Below are 18808 nucleotides of genomic sequence, written 5' to 3' on the forward strand. Positions count from 1 at the left end.
TATTATTTTTATTGTCCTGTCTTCTAGTTTGCTGATTCCTCTGTCTGCTCAAACCTGCTATTGTATGCCTCTAGGGTATTTTTAATCTCTTCTATTGTGCCTTTCACCCCAATAATTTCTGTTATGTCTGTTTTTATACTTTCAAATTCATCTTTATGCTCACACAGTGCCTCCTTAATATCCTTTATCTCTTTCTCCATATTTTCCTTCATCTCCTTGAATTGATTTATGAGATTTTTTTGAACATCCTTGATTAGTAGTTCCAAATTCTCTGTCTCCTCCAAAGATTTAATTTGTTCCTTTGACTGGGCCATATCTTCCTGTTTCTTAATATGGCTTGTAATTTTTTGCTAATGTCTAGGCCTCTGATTATCTTGATAAGCATACTTCTCTTGCCTAGTGTTTTATTGTTGGTTGGCTTTGTTTAGACTCCTCTGTGACACTTGGTTCAACCTATTCTAGACATTTAGAAGTACCTGTGTTTAACTGATTAGCCTTTTTCAGCTCTTCTTCATCTGATTATTGTCCTGGATATTTGGTATAATTTTTAAGATTGCACTATTTGTGCAATTATTTCACCACCAGGAGAAAGCTTCTTTCATCTGTTCCTCCTCTGGAAATCTTGATCTGTTCTGTTTGTTTTTGTTTTGCCCCTCTCTCTGTATATCTTACATTCTCCTTTTGTTGTAGCTCCATTTGCCTGGAGAGCAAATTCTGGGGGGAGGGTTACCCTGGAGAAGTTTTTCCCAAGTCAGTATTTCCCAGCTAAAACAGGGCCAGCTACCAATGAAGGGAGCATAGGCTGGCACCAAAGTTTCCTGTGGAGAGAGTCAGGAAAGAAGCCAAAAGCCTTTTTTGATGGCTCCCCAAAGCTGTGCTTTCCTGGCATGCCCAGCAGGTGGCACTCTTCAGCAAACTGTAACTGGTAGCAGGCTAAAACAGCAGTTCAGAGCTGTGATCCACTGATCTAAATTCATAGATCAAAAGCCATGATCAGTACTCATCCATGCTCCACCCTGTTCTTGGGGAGTAGGGCTTCCATGTCCCTTTTGGTCTGCAGCAGCCAGCTAGGGACTGGACCTGAGGTGGCAAGCCTCAAAAGTGGGGGATCAGTGCAGTGCTCATGGAGATTTTACTCACATTTTTTTTTTCCCACAGTTTTTGTCTCTTTGTCCAACTCATCCCAGTTCCCCTGGCCTCTGGAGCCCCAGAACAGTTGTTTCAGACAGTTTCTCCCTGTCCATTAGCAGTTTTTGGAGGAAGAGTGAGTCCTGGACCTCCCTACTCTATCATCTTCCCTGGCATATCTTCCCCATTTAACTTTGAAATTTAGATTATTCCTCTTTAAGAGAAGTGTATTTAATTCATAAAATTATATATACTTTTATACAGAACCAATCACTACATACTGAGTTCTGTATGCTACAGAACTCATTATTACTTTCATAATAATATTACAAATACTATTCATTCATATCAATTATTCAGAATTAAAGTATAGAAAATAGAATTTTAACATAATATAAATAGAATTGGCAAAATAAAAATAATGGTACAACTAAGTAATGTTGGGACAGTTAAGAGGAAAAGGGGAAGACAAAGTGATGGAGGGTTAATGTGTTATACTGGGGAGTCAAGATATGACACAAAAGTTATGAATCAAGAAATAAAAGACTATAAATGGTATTTGAATTTTAGGATGAACCAAATAGACTTAATATGAAAATACAATTCATAAACATTGGGGGGTGGGCTTAAGAATAAAAGAATATTAGTGAGCAAACTTCCTTATCTTTCTCAATGTCAAGTCAATAGAGGTCATTTATGGTTGATTGATTAAGAAATATAATCTGAACCTTATTATTCACTGTTATGGAGTTAGCCAATGGGATAATAAATGAAAGCCATCTAAATGAGTTTAGGAGTAAGGAGTAGATAGGAAAACTCACTAATAATTTTATGTCTTTTCTGTACTTTCAAATATTTATTTTCAGAGTGCAGATATGCACATATGTGACATATTTTCAAGCCAATGAGAGATCTACATGGAGAAGATAACAGCCAGTCTTGTGAAATTCTCTACTCATCAGCAGCAGTACCACATATTTAAAGTTCACTTTCGTTTGCAGAATATTCTCAATTTCAGTTATTTCTTTCGTTGCCTACATCATGTAGGTTAAACAAGCCACAAGAAATGTTCTATATGCTTAGAGATAGTGTCTAAACAGTATATATACAGAATATAATAATTAAGGATCAAATAATTGATTTTGCCATTATATAGAGATATATTACATATTTCTAAAATCTAAGCTTTCTACTGTATGCTGTCTTGGAAATCAAACACACACACATATTAAATTGCCTTAGAAACTGTCCATTACTTGCCCCATGAAATTATACCCAAGCACAAAGAAAAAGGAAAAACTAGATCAACAGTGTTTTATTTTGAAATAAGTTGCTTTGTTATTTAACTATCAAGAGTCATGCTATATGACATATAAAAGAACCAACCATAAGTATTTGGGACAATAACAGACAAAATATAGTTGGAAAAATGTAGATTGAGTGTTTAACCTCAAGAGTGTGGTTAAAAATGAACACTGTATAACAAGTACACATTGTATAAGATTGACATATTTTGAGAGTTAAACATTAGATGTCATGCTGTTTGTAGGAACAACTTCTTGTTTTAGTAGGAAATATTAGCTATGTGCACACAAATTGTATTATCAGGAATAAAAAAAAAAAAAAAGAGGTGAAGGAATGGCCTTGGACTGGCTCTATTTACTAAGATATTTAGTCAATCATTGCATAATCAATTCTTAACTTTCAATATTACAGGCATATCTCCTCTATAAACCTGTGAAGTCCCAGAGAGCAAGCAGGAGGGTCTTTCTTTTTTTCTCAGAACCTCAGCACCTAGCAGACTTGTACATAGAAGGTGGATAAGATATATTTAACACTATGTTAACCAGTATAGAAAATATAAAAGAAAATTAAGCCATTTCCCAGAATTTGACAAAAATTATAAAAAAAGAGAATCTATGTATATACATTAAAAAATTAGAAAAATTTCTAAAAGCAAATATAAGTGAGCATGGCCAGAATGCTACAGATTAATTTAGGGTATGATAAGAATTTTGTGTTAGAGAGAAATAACTATAAAATATGTTACTCTGTTAAGATTTTGTACAAGACGGGGCATACTCTATTTCTTAAAGGTGAGTAGTAATAGTCCCAAGGGAGTGGGGGCTGGGGTTAAGGGTCAGAGAAGAAAGAATATTTGTGAGTGGGTATGTGTGTGTATTTATATAAAAATGTAATTCTGTTCAGGAAGCTTGCTCAAAGTATTTTACTGATAGAAGTGGTGGCCAGTCAAAAGTTTGGACTGGGTATATGGTAGCAGTCAATGAGAAACTTATATAAGAGGACCACTGGGCTCAAAGAGCAACATCCCCTCTGAATGGCCTAACTTCCTGTCAGGAAATTCCCTAGCATTGGGAAACATATGGCTTATCTATGAGGGGGTTAAGACAGCATTGTGCTTTACTTGCACTTATCTACAAACTCAGAGTCTGAGAAAAATAAAGAGAAGGGAAAGGCAGATTTTGGTATAGTTTTGGTTTATTTATCAGATATTTATTAAGGTCCTGAGTGCTTTGACCCCTCAGTGCCAAAGAAATAGTATTAACTATTAGTAAGAGAAATTTTAAGAGGAACTTTATAAATATTTTGACAAATAGCTGAGATTAAAAGAGTAAAACACTATATAAAAGAATAAAGTTTACATATGAAACATGAAGTTCTATACAACAATGACAATATTATATCTACCGGGCCTGGGTCTCTTAGAATATGTTAGTAGGGCATTCAATGGTATTTCAAGATCACTTCTTAAAAAGAAACTACTACATTAATTAATGATTTATTTTTCCATCAGATGTGTATATGGATTGACAAAATTCTACAAATCAAAACAGAATACATTTTTTCTCAATTTTGTATCATCATGGATAATAAAATTATCAAAATATAACACTTGAGGAGCAGCAGGTTATATTCATTATATGCATATCATTTGGGTTCATAAGCTTAATTATTTTCTTTCTTTCCTCTTAGATTGTATGTTTCTTGAGAATAGGAAGCTGATTTTTATACCTAGGGCAGCTCTCACAGAGTTGAGATTTGCTCAAAAACTTTCACTGGTTAAGTTCTATCTCCCCCTAGTTATTTGGAAAATTGTTTGCCAAACACAGAATTAAAATATAGTACTTTGGAGTACCAACTATGAGACAGGTAAGGATTTCTTATTGTCCAAATTCCAATCAAGCCTATTTTAGTATTGTGACTTCTAATGTTGATTATATTATTTGTATCTGGATAATGTTTTAAAATGTACTTATGTGCAGCTCAGTTTCTTTGGGGCCTCATAGATTTGTCGGTAAGAAACGTGAATGCCACCATCTCTCCACACTGTCAGAACTGGGTTCAAAATTAAAGCTCTCTCTGCATCACATCCAACACCAAGAAGGGCTTGGGGGCTGAGATGCAGTAGATGCTACCTGATTTCAGCCCAGCTAGCTGTGAAGTCAGGCTAATACCTATGTCACAGGGGTATCCAGAGGATTAAAAAACAGATTTTTATAAAGCTCTTTGGAGATCCTTGGATAAAAGGGGTTGCCCAGGCACACAGCATTCTTATCTCCCCAGTTGCCATGTCTATGATTTCCCATGGCATGTTGTATCAACCTGAGAAAACGCAAGGTTGAGCTGTGGGAAATAGGAACACTGGCAACTGGAAGGGACAGATAGCTCGAGTAGCCCATGTGAATCACATGCATTGCCTCCTGGGATGCTAGGAGATAGGATTGAGACTAATGGACGGGAATGTTGATTCTCTTTCTAGGATAGCTGTGGCATTGCAAATTGGTGAAATTACACAGTTTGTATTCTGTAATTTTGTTTGACTAAAAAAAATTAACTAGTAAAATAGTTCTAGGAAAATGCAAAGGAAGCACAGCTCAAAATGTGTAATATGCATGGTTTAGCATTGAACTTGAAAGGTATCCTGCAGTTAACTCTTTCATTTATAGGCCAAGAATTTCTACAAACCAAGTTAAGTAAGAGGTTTTTTTTTTTATAAAGATCTTGCTGGGTTTTGCCTATGGATAAAGATGTAACAAAGCATGGCTAGAGGGAGAAAAGTTAACTTTGCCATTTACATTGTTTTTAAGTGTCAAAATATATGCCCTATCTTGAATTTCTCTAATTCAAATAAAGCCACATTTTGGCTTTTAAAAGCTATTAATTTCAACTGCCTCATTTTGTAAATACCACCTTTGAAAACCACATATTTCTTTTCCCCACAGAAGAACTAATTAGGTATTCCATATTGCTATTATATGACATAATGACATTAATTTCTTATGCATATGTGGGTGGGAGAGTGAAGCAACAGAAAGAATAATCCTTATTGCTTTTTCTCTTATGATGCTGGAAATCATGGAAAGAAATAAAATGCAGAGACTAAATAAAAATATGGGGTGGAGAGTGAAAATCAATAAATATCTAAATTATTTAAAGAAAAGCTACTACCGAGTGTCTTACTGTCATGCATCATACCCTGGATCTGAAAGCAGACAGGTGAATTGTCTCCAGCCTGCATTGGTTTGGACACTCTCTCCAGCAGGCTCATTAGTAGCTCAGAGTCTAGGCTCCCTGTTAGTAGAAAGGCAGGGATCACAGCAGGGAAGTTATATCTTAGGCTTCTCACATTCCTGTTCTATCTCAGCAAAGCTTTACAAAGCCTTTTCTGGCAGCTCATTAGTAGGTGCACTGATGCATAAGAGACAGTCATTAGAAGTGTTTTTCAACATTGGCTTTTGATCAGGTGACTAGTAGCATCGTGGAGACATTTACTTACATTGTTTTCCATAAGAGAGTTTGTTGCTACATTGAGAATGACACACATAAAAAATGTTGAAAACTAGCTTGACCTTTCTATGACAAAAGAAAGAAGAAAAAGAAGCTCTATTAGTTGCCTGAATCTTGCTTTTATACTGTCAACTATGACGTAATAGATGCGTGGACTACTCCCTCAACAACTGCTCTCTTTTAGCTTTAATAATCTAAGCAAAGTTCAAATATATCATTTGATTTATGATTATAACAAGAGGGGACACTCATGTGAACAAAAACAAAAAAAAAATTCCTTAAGCTTTACAGAGTCTCTTCTAATGCTAAGCATTTGTTTCTACATCATAAAGGCTGACTTCCCAAATAAGGGCAAAATATATCAAACACAGTCAAATAAAGCATTGTAAAAAAAAAAAAAAAATACCAGCAGATGAAATTGCAACGGCTGATTGACCTTTAAAGAGAGATTCCACTGTAAAAATTTGTTAAAGCTTCAGGGATAATTTTTTATAAGTAAAAGCATAAGATACTGTGTGTGGAGAAAGCATATATGGTAAAATGGGCCACCCGTTATTAAACAGGGCTGTATTTGTCATTCCTTTGACTGCTCTGTTTATAAAACAGGTAATTGTAAAAAAAAAAAAGGTAACTTCACTTTTGCTAATAAATTTTCTTTTCATTGATGATTATCTTTTACCACTAATATTCTTTTCCCTTTCCCCCAAAACACTGACTTTATCAGCCCTTAGTTTGATGAACACTATTTCATCAGTTCACAGAGTATATGTATTTAGTCATCGGTTCCTCATGAAGAAAAGAAAATCATGTTAAGCACATACCCTGACTTGCAACTCAAAAGGATGAGAAGCTTTCCTTGTCAAACTTTACTGAAACAAAGTGCATCAGCTTAATCAGGTCTGTTCTTGGCAATATAGGAAGATGCCATGCCAATTACATAAACTTTCAACTAAGTGAAGACTCCTGCTGACTAATTCAGTGTTGATTGTTTTCCGCTACTTGGCTTTGAGTGCTTGTTAAGACTTAAGGAGATAAAAAAAAAAAAAAAAAAAAAAAAAGAGGCAACGGAAAGAGGGGCAACAATTGTAGGAATTCTCTGCTTCTGTCAAGCACTCTTATGATTGCCAGCAATTAGTTAAGCTTCTTGGCGGTAAAATGACAAGATGGAACTTGACCAAATACAATGTGTGGAGCACACAGGCATCTGCCCCAGCTGAAAGACATTACAATGTTTGTTAACCTTACGGGTCATTCCTGATTCACTTCTGCAGACAGAAAACAAGATTTATATAACACAGATCAATACTGCCCTAAGACTTTCACCATTGAGGATGCTAGATTGAGGCACTTCTCTTTATCAGTTTACCATGACACTAATGTATTTTGCCTGTTTTGCCTGGGCAGTGATGAATCTGTTGGCAAGAGAAAACAAATAAGTTTTGTTGTTGAGAGACATGTTGTCCATGATTTGTCTCAGCAGACATGCCAACTTGCTGGCCAATTCATTTCCCATTTAATTTAAGTGGCATATCTGTCTTCCCCTTCCAGGTATGCCTTTTGTCTACTGCATGACTACACTGGCAGTGCTCGGAAAGGGTTTGCAGTAGATCTCTGCAAGTAGATTGTCACCACAGAACCAGGAACCAAATGTACTATAATTTTCACTAGAATCAAAAGATTTCAAAAGGAAATATAGAGCCACCATGTAACCCAGTGTCCAGTCTGAAGGCTCTGTTAGAGGATATTATGGCAGCATTTTATAAACAGTTAATGAATTTGATTTTACTTTGGAATTATAAATATATGGAAAATGTTTTTAAAAATCAGAGCTTATTTCTTATATGGAGAAATATTTTATTGTTTACATTATGAAGTCAACAAAGTATTATTTAATTAAGAAATATTTGTGGTAGATTTTGAAAATATTTTATTATGGTATATTACATGAAGGCCCTGTCCTAGTTTCATTACCTTAATTAGCTGTTCTCAATACTCACCCCTTTAAGACACTGGGTAATATTTATAAATAGCAGAAAAATAAAACACAAGATGATTCATTTTAAAACCAAAACTTCTATAATTTCCTTTTGAATGAAGCTGCTTTTAAAAGAAATATAACATACCATTATCACTAGGCCCCTAAGTCGCCTTGCTAGATATTAATAGAAGAGCCAAGAAAGAAATTACTTAACATTTCAAATCATGATGACACCTATACTCCAGAAGAAAGTGTCAAGTGGCAAAACCATAAAGAACTACCCAAACTCTGGCAATCCTTAAGCAATGGAATAGTTAACTTAGCACAACACAGTCCACAAATGTGCCAGCTAAATCTCTGTGTCAGAACACATTAATTATAGCAGTCAGTTTACCTTTCTCCTTCATAACATTTTTGATTAAAATTTCACACATTACAATGATATGTGTCCTTTCTACAAACTGTGAAATGTACTCAGCTGTCAATGGGTTTGGATTTGGTACCTAAGAAGCTTATAGTACATAAAAAATTGACTTATGATCTCTGAATAGTGAAATCAAGGACAGTTTCTTTTGGATATAATTTTTATACTAGCAGTGGTGTCAGAGCAAAATATTCATCAGTAATATTGTACCCCCAAAAGTAATAACTTCTTAATATGTTGGCTCAAAATTTATAACTGCAAGGCTTAATTAAGCTGTAGATTGTGGTTTGAAAGGTATGGTCAATATAATGAATCCCTGAAGACAAAAAATAAACAATAGAAGATAATCAAAACATTTATCTATTTAATGAATTTATATAGTTGTGTTGTAAATGTTATTTAACAGATGTGCGAAGATTAATAAAATAATGCAGTGATAACTGTAAACACAAGTAAATCATTACTATCTATATTAACATGCAATACTTCCTCAATGTTAATTCTTAAAACTTCAGAATATAAGTTTATAGGTCTACCAGTTTGAAATCCAGTTAATTTTAAGAATGAAACATTGTAGTCTTTACATTATACAGTCTTCTGATTGGTTTCCTACAGTAAAACTATTTGCCAAGTAAAAACTGAGAATTTAATAAACTAACTCTGAACCAAGATTTCTCCAGTGTTACATCATTTTATCACATTTAATTATTTCATCTACATCAACCATGTCCTGGAATTATTCTTCTTAAGGGGTTCTGTTTTTAATAGCTATTTTGGAAATCTGAAATATGAGTATACATGTGTGTTTGAGTATATACACATATGTATGCACACACCCAGCCTCCCTCCAACTTACACAGACATACATGTTAAGTTTCAGCTGCCTTGAAATATCAATATAGATTTTTCCCCTTAAAAATGCAATGAATGCCAAACTTTTTCTTAGTAAACAAAATTTTCCTTAATTTATTAAACTCCTCAGCTTCTTTATTAAATGAAAAATAAGGTGAAAAGTAAACACAGTGGTTAAACTATTCTATTGAGTTTAAAAGTTATATAGATTTGAAAGCCAGTGGGCATCTGTAGATCTTCCTCTTGAACACAAATATTCCCAACCTCCCTATCATAAAAGAACACATATTTTCATAAACAAGCTCTTTTGGAACTTAATCAAATTCTTTGGATTTCAACAACAGTTTTACAAAATCCAGCTGTCTGTTTTTAAAATAGGAAATTTTTTGAAGGGAGAATATTTCACCATCAATGTATGGAAATGGTTAAGGATTATAGAGCTCAAATTTAGAAAGCAGAACAACAAATGTTTGCTAAATGGTAGTTCACTGATCTTAAGGCTTCCTAAATTTTAAACTGTAAATCTCCTTTTAACATCCATGAGTAACTGGAGTTGAACCGTCTGTGAAGTAGAACCAGTCACTTCCCACAACACCTTACCATTTATAGAATTTCTAAGAGTGGTACTCCATGGTAACATCATCCTATCTGTGCTAGGATTGAAAATGCATGGGCTTTCTTCTCAAGTCACTGCTCAGTTTTCCATTGAGAAGCCTTATTCTGTTAATTTTGAGGCATTCCATTATTAATCCTAGTACCAAGAAGGACATTCTAGTTAACTTATATCCTACCAGTGTAATCTCATTCTTTCTCTTTTTTGTCCTTGAAGGAGATAAATGGCTAGTGACTATTCTCCATAAACTTGAGGTAAAGTAGTAGGCTGACTCTCAGGTTTCCCTTCTCTAACTTATTTAATCTGAAGTACCTTAACTTTCCCTCGCATAGGCAGTTTTCAAATCATCTGGTTATTTCCACTTTGTTCCTCCACATTGTCTCCAATTTTCCACATTTAGTCTAATGTGAAGGTCCCGGATGCTAACACAGTCCCAAGTTGAATGTCTCAGTGCACAAGCATCAAATTGGCCATGGAAATGCTGAGTTTAAACATATTAACAAGCAGTAAAATAAACACAATAGTAAATACAATTTACCAACAACAACACAATAGTAAATACAAGCCAACTGCCATTATATCCAAAGTTCACCGAGTACTTTCCAAATATGATGGGGAGAGCTACTTATCTAAGAGCCAGTATTTAAGAATGTTAGGGGTTACCATATCGCTACCAAGCAGTATGACCAAGATCAAGGATAGTATAAGTAATATTCTTTCCCAAGAAAAGTACACATTTGTGGAGTTGGGTTGAGGAAAAAAAGCTGCTGTATCAGTCAGTATTTCTTTCCCTGTTCAGACAGCACTAGGAAAGTATGATTTCATGACTGTTAACTGGAAAAGTGATTTGGGAGAGGCACATCCTTTCCCACTGCTAGCTTAGGTATACCCTCCTTGAGAGATGTGCATGAGCTACCACTCTCCCTTAGCCTCAACAAAATTTGCATTCCCTGATTTTCAATGTCCTGTTCCTGGAAATCCTGGATGCTTCCTCCTATTTCTCTGGCACCTGGAAGCGGAGTTAAAAGATAGACTATGTAACTCAGTTCCCCAACTGTCTGTCTCTAGATGCTCCAAGGACAGAAACAGGCAAGACTTGGTCCAATAGAATTTCAGGAGTCTAGACGGGTTTCAGGACTCTCATTAAACTGGGTGCATTCTCACTTTATCCAAAGAGATCACTTTGAACTGGTGTTTCTCAAACTTTACTGTGTATCATAATCACCTGGAGGGCTTGTTAAAATACACGTTGTTGATTCCCAAGCCCAGCCTTTCAGCAGGTCTAGGATGGGGGGCTCAAGAATTCCCACTTCTACTAAGTTCTCCAGTGATGTTAATACTTCTTGTCTAAGGACCACACTTTAAGAACCACTGGTGGAAGCTATGCCTAAACATCTAAATTCTAGAATAGATGAAGCTTTCTGGGTTCCCTTAGAAATCAATCAAAATACTGGAAATGAACTGAGTCCATCTCTTCCTCCATATTTTACTTCATTTTATTCAATTATGGGAAAAGAATTTGGCTTCCAGGGATTCAGAATTTTGGTTGTCTTCTGAAGGGCTACATTTTTGCACTACATGCAAGGGTCTATTTTTACTTCATATTATTTTCCTCCTTAGTTGTCTCCCTTTCCCCAGTTCTATATTATGCCCTTACTCTTACAAAACTACAGAGGAAGGTATAACTCAATAGCAGCATCTTCCACAGATATGTGCCCATGATGACAACCAAACCCTCTTTTTGTTCTCAAAATATTTTAGCTGTCCAACTAAGCATCCGAGTTCTAGCTCATTCTTTCATTTTCCACAGCATTTATTAAACTCCTCCTCTATTATGGCAATTCTGCAAAGTATAGTAGATACATAGATCAATTTTTGATCTTTAAAAACTCATCATTTTGGTGGAGGTAATTTTATAACTTCTACTAGTATCACTTTAACAAAGCATTTTTACATGTGTTATCAAATGTGATCCTCAAAATAGCCCTGTTAAGTTAAATAATTATTTGAATAATTTTTAGGATTTATGTCTTGATTTAGTTTCACCAAAATAAATAAAGATTTCAGTGCAAATAAATTTATCTGGAAAGTTATCCCAGGAAATACGGGAGTGGAAAAGTTAAGACAGATATGGGAGGAAAGTCAATAAATTAAAAAGTGCATAAACCAGCAGATTCCTACTCTAAAATCTATAATCTAAGTATTAATCAGTCAAGGAAAACTGATGATACTGTATCAGCAAAGAGACATTTGTGAACTGGATTACATATATACTTTTTTCACCATGGCAAAGATTTTTATTATTTTTTTTAATGCCCCAATAATATTGCCTTTGAAAATTAACAGTAGCTTGCCCCTGCCAAGTCTTGCATCAAAGCTGACCAAGTTGCTCCTACTCTGGAATTTTAAATAAAATCTAATTAAATCAGCAAAGTTCCCTGGATGGGGTTAGGCTGTTTCCTGAATGCACATTATTCTGACGCTCTGCCTGGAAAACCTCTCAGTCTTGTTTTCAGCTGACTTTTTCTCCAGGCTGGCCCTTGATCACTCTTAACGATCCCCAGCTGTATCAGTTCCCTGCCTGATTTAACCCCAGTTGGCCTGGCCTCACATCTCTGCAGTTTGGGAGGACAAATGAAGCCAAGCTGACCAGCACCTCCTTAATGTAGTCCCTGATAATAGGTAGTGATAGATATTTAAACCATTGCTTTTGTTCTTCCATACATGCTAAGAAAATTAACAATTTGCTAATTGATTTTTTTAAAAATATCAGGAATGAAAGATAATATGCTGTGTGTCTGTCAATCTGGATGCTATAATATGACTCTTTCACACCCCTCTTACCCACTTCTTAATTTTTAAAGTTGTTTACAAATCTGCCAGCCTAGTGCAATGGCTATGGCTAAAAGGCTGCAGCAATCTGTTCTGAATTGGCCACAGATGTGCTATGGCCCTGAGGCCTGAGCCTGCCCTCTTCTGTAACCTCCTTATTTCTAAAGCTGATCCTATCCTCTAGGCTATCTATTTATGAAAATCATAGGCCATATTAGTAATAGAACATATTATTTTGTTTTAAAGTACAGATTAAGAAAATATTTCAAAACAAGTGTTAGAAATGAAGATCAGTTAGCTTATCATGCAAGGCTACTACCTAATCACCAGAAATGAATCAGTGCCATCATCTTATGTACAAGTAGATGCAAAATTTGCTGAAGACTGGGAGATGAGATTATGTGCAATTAAGAAACTATTAATAAGAAAATTATCAACACTTAAAGAGGCACACCCCAAATATGTATACCAGTTAATGTCAATCAACTGCCTAATTTTGCTCAAATTATTAGTTTATACTTGCAATGACACACATTCTCAAATGTAGATTCTCATTAGGAACTACTGTTAATTTCAAGCCCAAAGTCGTTTACTTAAAGTAACAACAAAAAGGAAATACAGATATACTTTGTCATTTTCCCAGCTCAGTAGATAGTTTTACAGAGAGCCCACAGACTTGAAAAAAAAGTTTTAAAGTATCAACCATCAACATTTCTGAGAATTTCTTGTCAGCATGAACATGGTAATGCAATAAGCAAAACTTCATTAAAAAATATTTATCTGAGAGTTTTTTTTTTTTTACTTTAAACAAATTATAGATCGTTTGAAAACTTGAAGACACATAAGTGTTAAATTCAAGTTTCACTTACATCTATGCATTTATTCCACAGGGAGTCTTCCCTGGTGTGTGTATATATGCATATTCACACATTGGTGTGTAAGTGTGTACATACTATACGCATCTGTTTTATTGTGAAATATTCTAAAAATATAAGTGTGTAGATATAGGCATAAATATATATAGCATACAACTACATTATACTGGTTAAGACTGAATTCCAAAGTATACCAGTTCACATTTATTTTGAAAAAACTTTATGATAAGTCACCCTTTGAACAATGTTTCCAGCTGGATATACATCAATTTTGTGATGCTCTTTGAATTTATATTTAGTCCTTTGAGTTCTGTGAAAGAAACATGGAACTATTAAATAATGTTATATAACATGAGTTTAATCATTCCCCTGCCTTTTCTATCAAAGTCAGATTTTATTTCATGTACCTATGATCCAAAGTATATTCTGCACTTTGAGATTTATGCCATATAACTCCCTTGAGAATTGAGCAGAAATCACCAAGAATGGAATTCAGCTTGAAGTTTCCACATAACGGCCTGGCTATAGAAAATTTGCATATAATCTTATGCTTGTGATATCACAGTTGTCTCCTCTGTGAAAGATTATCCTGTCAACACTGATTTCTGCCACTGAGAAAAAACGGGTGATTTTTTTTCTCTTTGTGGTCTTTTTTTGCTCCCAGTCCCTGAGATTTTATACTTCTGCCCACTTAAACCAGGTGTCTCACGTAAAGCACTTTAAGACTCTGAAATGCAAAGGAGCATGTAAATGCAAGATTTATTCATTCACCATAAACTGATGAAGGCCAATGTCTGAACTTGCCTCGCTGAAAGGATTTTTGCAGAAAATGGTTCAGAGAGTGCTCTTAATTCAAGTCTGCTGGGGATAATGTGTCCAGAGTAAATACCCAAAAGGCCTTCCTTCTACTAAGTTCACCACCTGAATTATCCTCTCTCTGTGAAGGATTAATTTTCTAAATGCCCATGAATTTCAAACTAGAAATTGCATGGTACAAATTAATAAAGAGTTTAGCTGTAGGGCAATCAGTGGCATTTTTTCTAATCAAGCTCAGTATACCCAACGTACTTTTTAAGGTTCTAATAGTTCACCAAATATATTCTAAGTCACATGGGCATGGCATCACAAATAGCCTTATTAGAAAAACAATTCCCGAATTAATAAAATCTGAGACTATCATTGCAAGAATAAGTGTAGGAGCACATGATAAATGAGAACCAGCAGCATCTTTCCTGAAAACACAAGCTGAAGTCTAACCACTCCCATCCTAAAAACACTGGTGTCTGTGGGTGTTCTTATGAGAAAGTTTACTTTGGCTTTGAGTTCAAAACTTACTTAAAAAATGATATCCTTAACGACTTAGGCAGAATAGGATTGACATTCTTTTACCTCCTCTCCTCTTCCTCCTTCTGCTTCTTCTTTTCATCCCTTTCCATTTTCTTTCTCTTTATAAACCTCACATGTAGAGCGACAGAATTCCTCAGTTCGTAACGTGTTAATCTACCATCTCTGTAAGGTCTATCTCTGTTTTCTTTTGTTTTTGTTTTCCATTGTCCTCATCTTCCTTTCCTTTAGCCTCTTTCCAATAGGCATTCATTCTTAATGGAAGTAAATTTGTAAGACATTTAAGAATCCTAGAAAAGATTGATTTATGTATATTGGTATTTTCACATCTAATTGTTATTATACTATAAAATTTTCACTTTCCTGCGTTTGATTTGTTGGTTTGTTTTTACTTTTTCACTTGGCACTGTTTTAAAGTTTTTTCCTTTTAGTTTATTGCTTCTGATTGCTGCATAGTATTTCGTGTGCATGCACACACTTACTTAACCACCCCCCTACCAATGGACTCTACATTGCGCCATATCTCTGTTGCCACACATACACATACACCCACACTCACACACAAGCACACACATACACACACACACACAGGTTGAACTAAGCAGCCATGCAAATGTCCCTTTATGAATCTAGGCAAGAGTTTCTCTGGAGTACATATCTAGGTGTGGAATTGCAGATTATTATGGTAAAGATATAGGCACATTAAATGTCAAAGTACTGCAGCATAATATTACTACAGGCAGAGCACTGTTATTTTAATTTTCATTTCTCTTTCTACTAGTAGCAATGTTCTACCTTTCATTTTTCTGATTTGTTTCCTATCTTTTTCTTTTTTGTTTTGCAGGAGTTATATTTAGCCTAGTGTCAAATACATTCCTATTTTGTATTTTTGAAGATGCATGTAAGAAATCCTCTGTATTTCAACATCACAAGAATATTATCCTATTTAGCAACTTCAAGATTTACAAGACTGGATGATATTGTTTCATTCCTCCTACTTTTTGATCTAGGAAATTTAACTTGTAAAAGTTACTCTGCCTTAAATAAGGAATAAGTATTCCCTATTATTTGAGTCTGTGGCTATTTCTTCTTTTTTCATTTGGGGGTTTCCATTCCAGCACTAAACTGTGAATGCTTTTTAAAATTTTATTGACACTTGAAAAATAAAAGAACGTACAACAGACTAATCGGTTAGAAAATGAAATCCCATGGAGTGAATATTAAGTCTAAACTCTATAAAATAATATCTTCCCTCCTTTTGTTGGCCATCTTCCTATTTACATAAAAATTTGATATTTCTAAGTTATAAAAATTACATTAAGTTATGTCTTGGAAGCAGAGAGGGTCTAGATGCTGATAATAATCAGTTTTATAAAATTATTTTATAAATAATTAAAAAGGAAAATTTCTTTTTTGACTCTTACTATTTTTTTTTTCAGAGTATATGAGAATTTACTGGATATGTGGGGATTATGGCTCTTGATTTTAGAAGTTCTGTGTACTTAGTATCTTAGTTAAAACTCAAAATTCATGCATAAAGTCTCTAAGAACAGGATTTGTGACAATGACTCTGAGTGTTAGTTACCCTTTCATTACCATGGGTATAGCAGGATGGCAGAGTGTGATTAGTGAATAAGGCTCTCCCCACTTCAGATTTGTTAGATTCCCATTCCCCTGCTTTGAGGGATGGAGAAGGGTAGGTAGCACATTGTTGACATAGAATGCAGAATATCAGGTATCTTGGGTGAATAAAATGCTAACTCAGTCTCTGGTGAATAAGCCCTTTGAGTGATTTTTCCATCTGTGCATATGGATTTGCTTTGATCCTTCCAAACACTATCACATAGACCTCTCTTGTGATGAGTAACATATACACACAAGAGAGTTACCTGGGATAAGGGGTCTGATCCATAACCATGGAAAACAACAAAGCAAACTGGTCCACATGGTAGTGAACTCATGACCTTGGGTTCATTAACTGTGTGTTTTCACCAATTGTACAACCATCTATGGACATATACAGGAAATGTTCCCTGTTGAACTTCAATGCCACTTCACAGTCAGAACTCAACTGGAGACATTAGCCAGATAATTCCATGCACCAGAAACCATGAACGAGGGATGGCAATACAAGAAATTGGGGTCTGATCATTCTCAAAGATTTGAGTTCATGAATATGACACTAAATAGTAGCAGATTCAGTTCTCAGATTATAACATGATTTGTGGCTTCTAGTCCTTAATTTATTTAAATTGATTTTATAATTTCAGATTCAGTGTTACTCATGATTCATGACCAATGATTCACCAAGAACAATTTTTATTAATAACAATATGAAAACTGTTCATGGGTAGTTTTGTTTTGTCTACAACTTTATAAATTAAAGTGCTCCAGAAACTATAAAGATACAATCAATATAAAATAGTATTGATTTATTATATTTTATACATTTATAAATATTATATTATATAATAATTTTAATTCAAATATATTTATTGAAATGTAAAACATTATCACTATTATCTCTACTTCCTGTAAGTGAAATTGACTTAAATTACATTATACAAATAAATCACAATAAAATACATTTTTATAAAACCACCTGTTGAGCAACATCAGAATATCTTCTGGAAGAGAATAATATAAAATGCTATGTGAATAAATGCACCTTCTATAAATTACTTTTTATTACAGTGAATTAGAAGAATATGGAACAGGATATATTATGGGGCATTCTTTTCAAATTTCCAAAGGTACACTGGCTTCTTGACTTACTATGTGGTAATGAAAATTGTGAGGCTTTTTGGAAATTTTTCAATATTTTATGATACCACTGTTAAATGGAATGTCTAGGATTTGAGGAATTCTGATTTAAACCAGAATGAAATCTGGTCAAACCATATCAAATAATTATCTACATAAAACAAAAATAGTCACATATTGGGGAATTTCATATGGTTCAACTTAATAGATTTGGCCTTGATTTTATTGGCTGCTAATCACTTTCCTGTTTACATAAGCACAACTTCTTGCTTCATATGTCCCTTTCTTTAAATATCAAGTATAAAAGAGCAGGTCTCAGTAAGTGGAGGAGTCTGGATAAGTTAAATCAAGATATAATTGAGAGTTTTTTTTTCAATTCTAGATATAAACTAAAGGAAGCCATTCAGACATTTGCAATACTGTATTACAAATATGTGGGGCTGGGTATTGGTATTTTATTTGAAACATTTCATTATTTTTTTAAAATTTGAAAATACAGATCTTCCAAACTTCTATAAAATATCTAATTATTTTAATTCTCATGCCTGAATTTAAAAGTAGTAGTGCATATAACATAATTACGATAAGCTGATAGCTGTATAGAAAATATTTCATTAATGTGCACATAACTGATTAGGGTACATAAATTTATATAGCTTATATGTGAAAAAAATTGTTGTCTAGGCAATGTAAACATGTGAATGTGGAGAAAATAAACTGACTTTCAAAATGAGATATTTTACGTATGTTTAGAACTGTTCTCTTTAAAATGCTTGTTTTGTTTGTTGCTTTTGAGGCTTGGAGGTTTGAGGCAAGAAAGATCATGAAATAGAGGTGTGAAAATTCAGATAGCAGTTAATTAGTTTTGTTAGACTGTTAACATGACCATAATGGATTTTCAGCTTTCTCTCTTTTTTATCCTCTGACTTCAGGCAATTATATACCAGCACTTCTTGAACAAGTTATTGTACATGATTCCAGAAAATAGACTGCTTGTACACTTAAGCCCAATCTAATTAATTCAATTTATTGAAATTGTTTATTCATTTTAAATCCAATTGAGCCTACTATGACCATCACTGAACTCATTCTTTAGCATTATCTTTGATGCTGAAGTAATTCACCTTTGTTTTCCCTTTGGTACTAGAGAAAAAATTTATATATTAAGCAATATATAATTTTAAAAACAC

The sequence above is a fragment of the Choloepus didactylus genome, chromosome 9 (genome assembly GCF_015220235.1).
Source record: "Choloepus didactylus isolate mChoDid1 chromosome 9, mChoDid1.pri, whole genome shotgun sequence".
NCBI classification, from domain to species: Eukaryota; Metazoa; Chordata; class Mammalia; order Pilosa; family Megalonychidae; genus Choloepus; species Choloepus didactylus.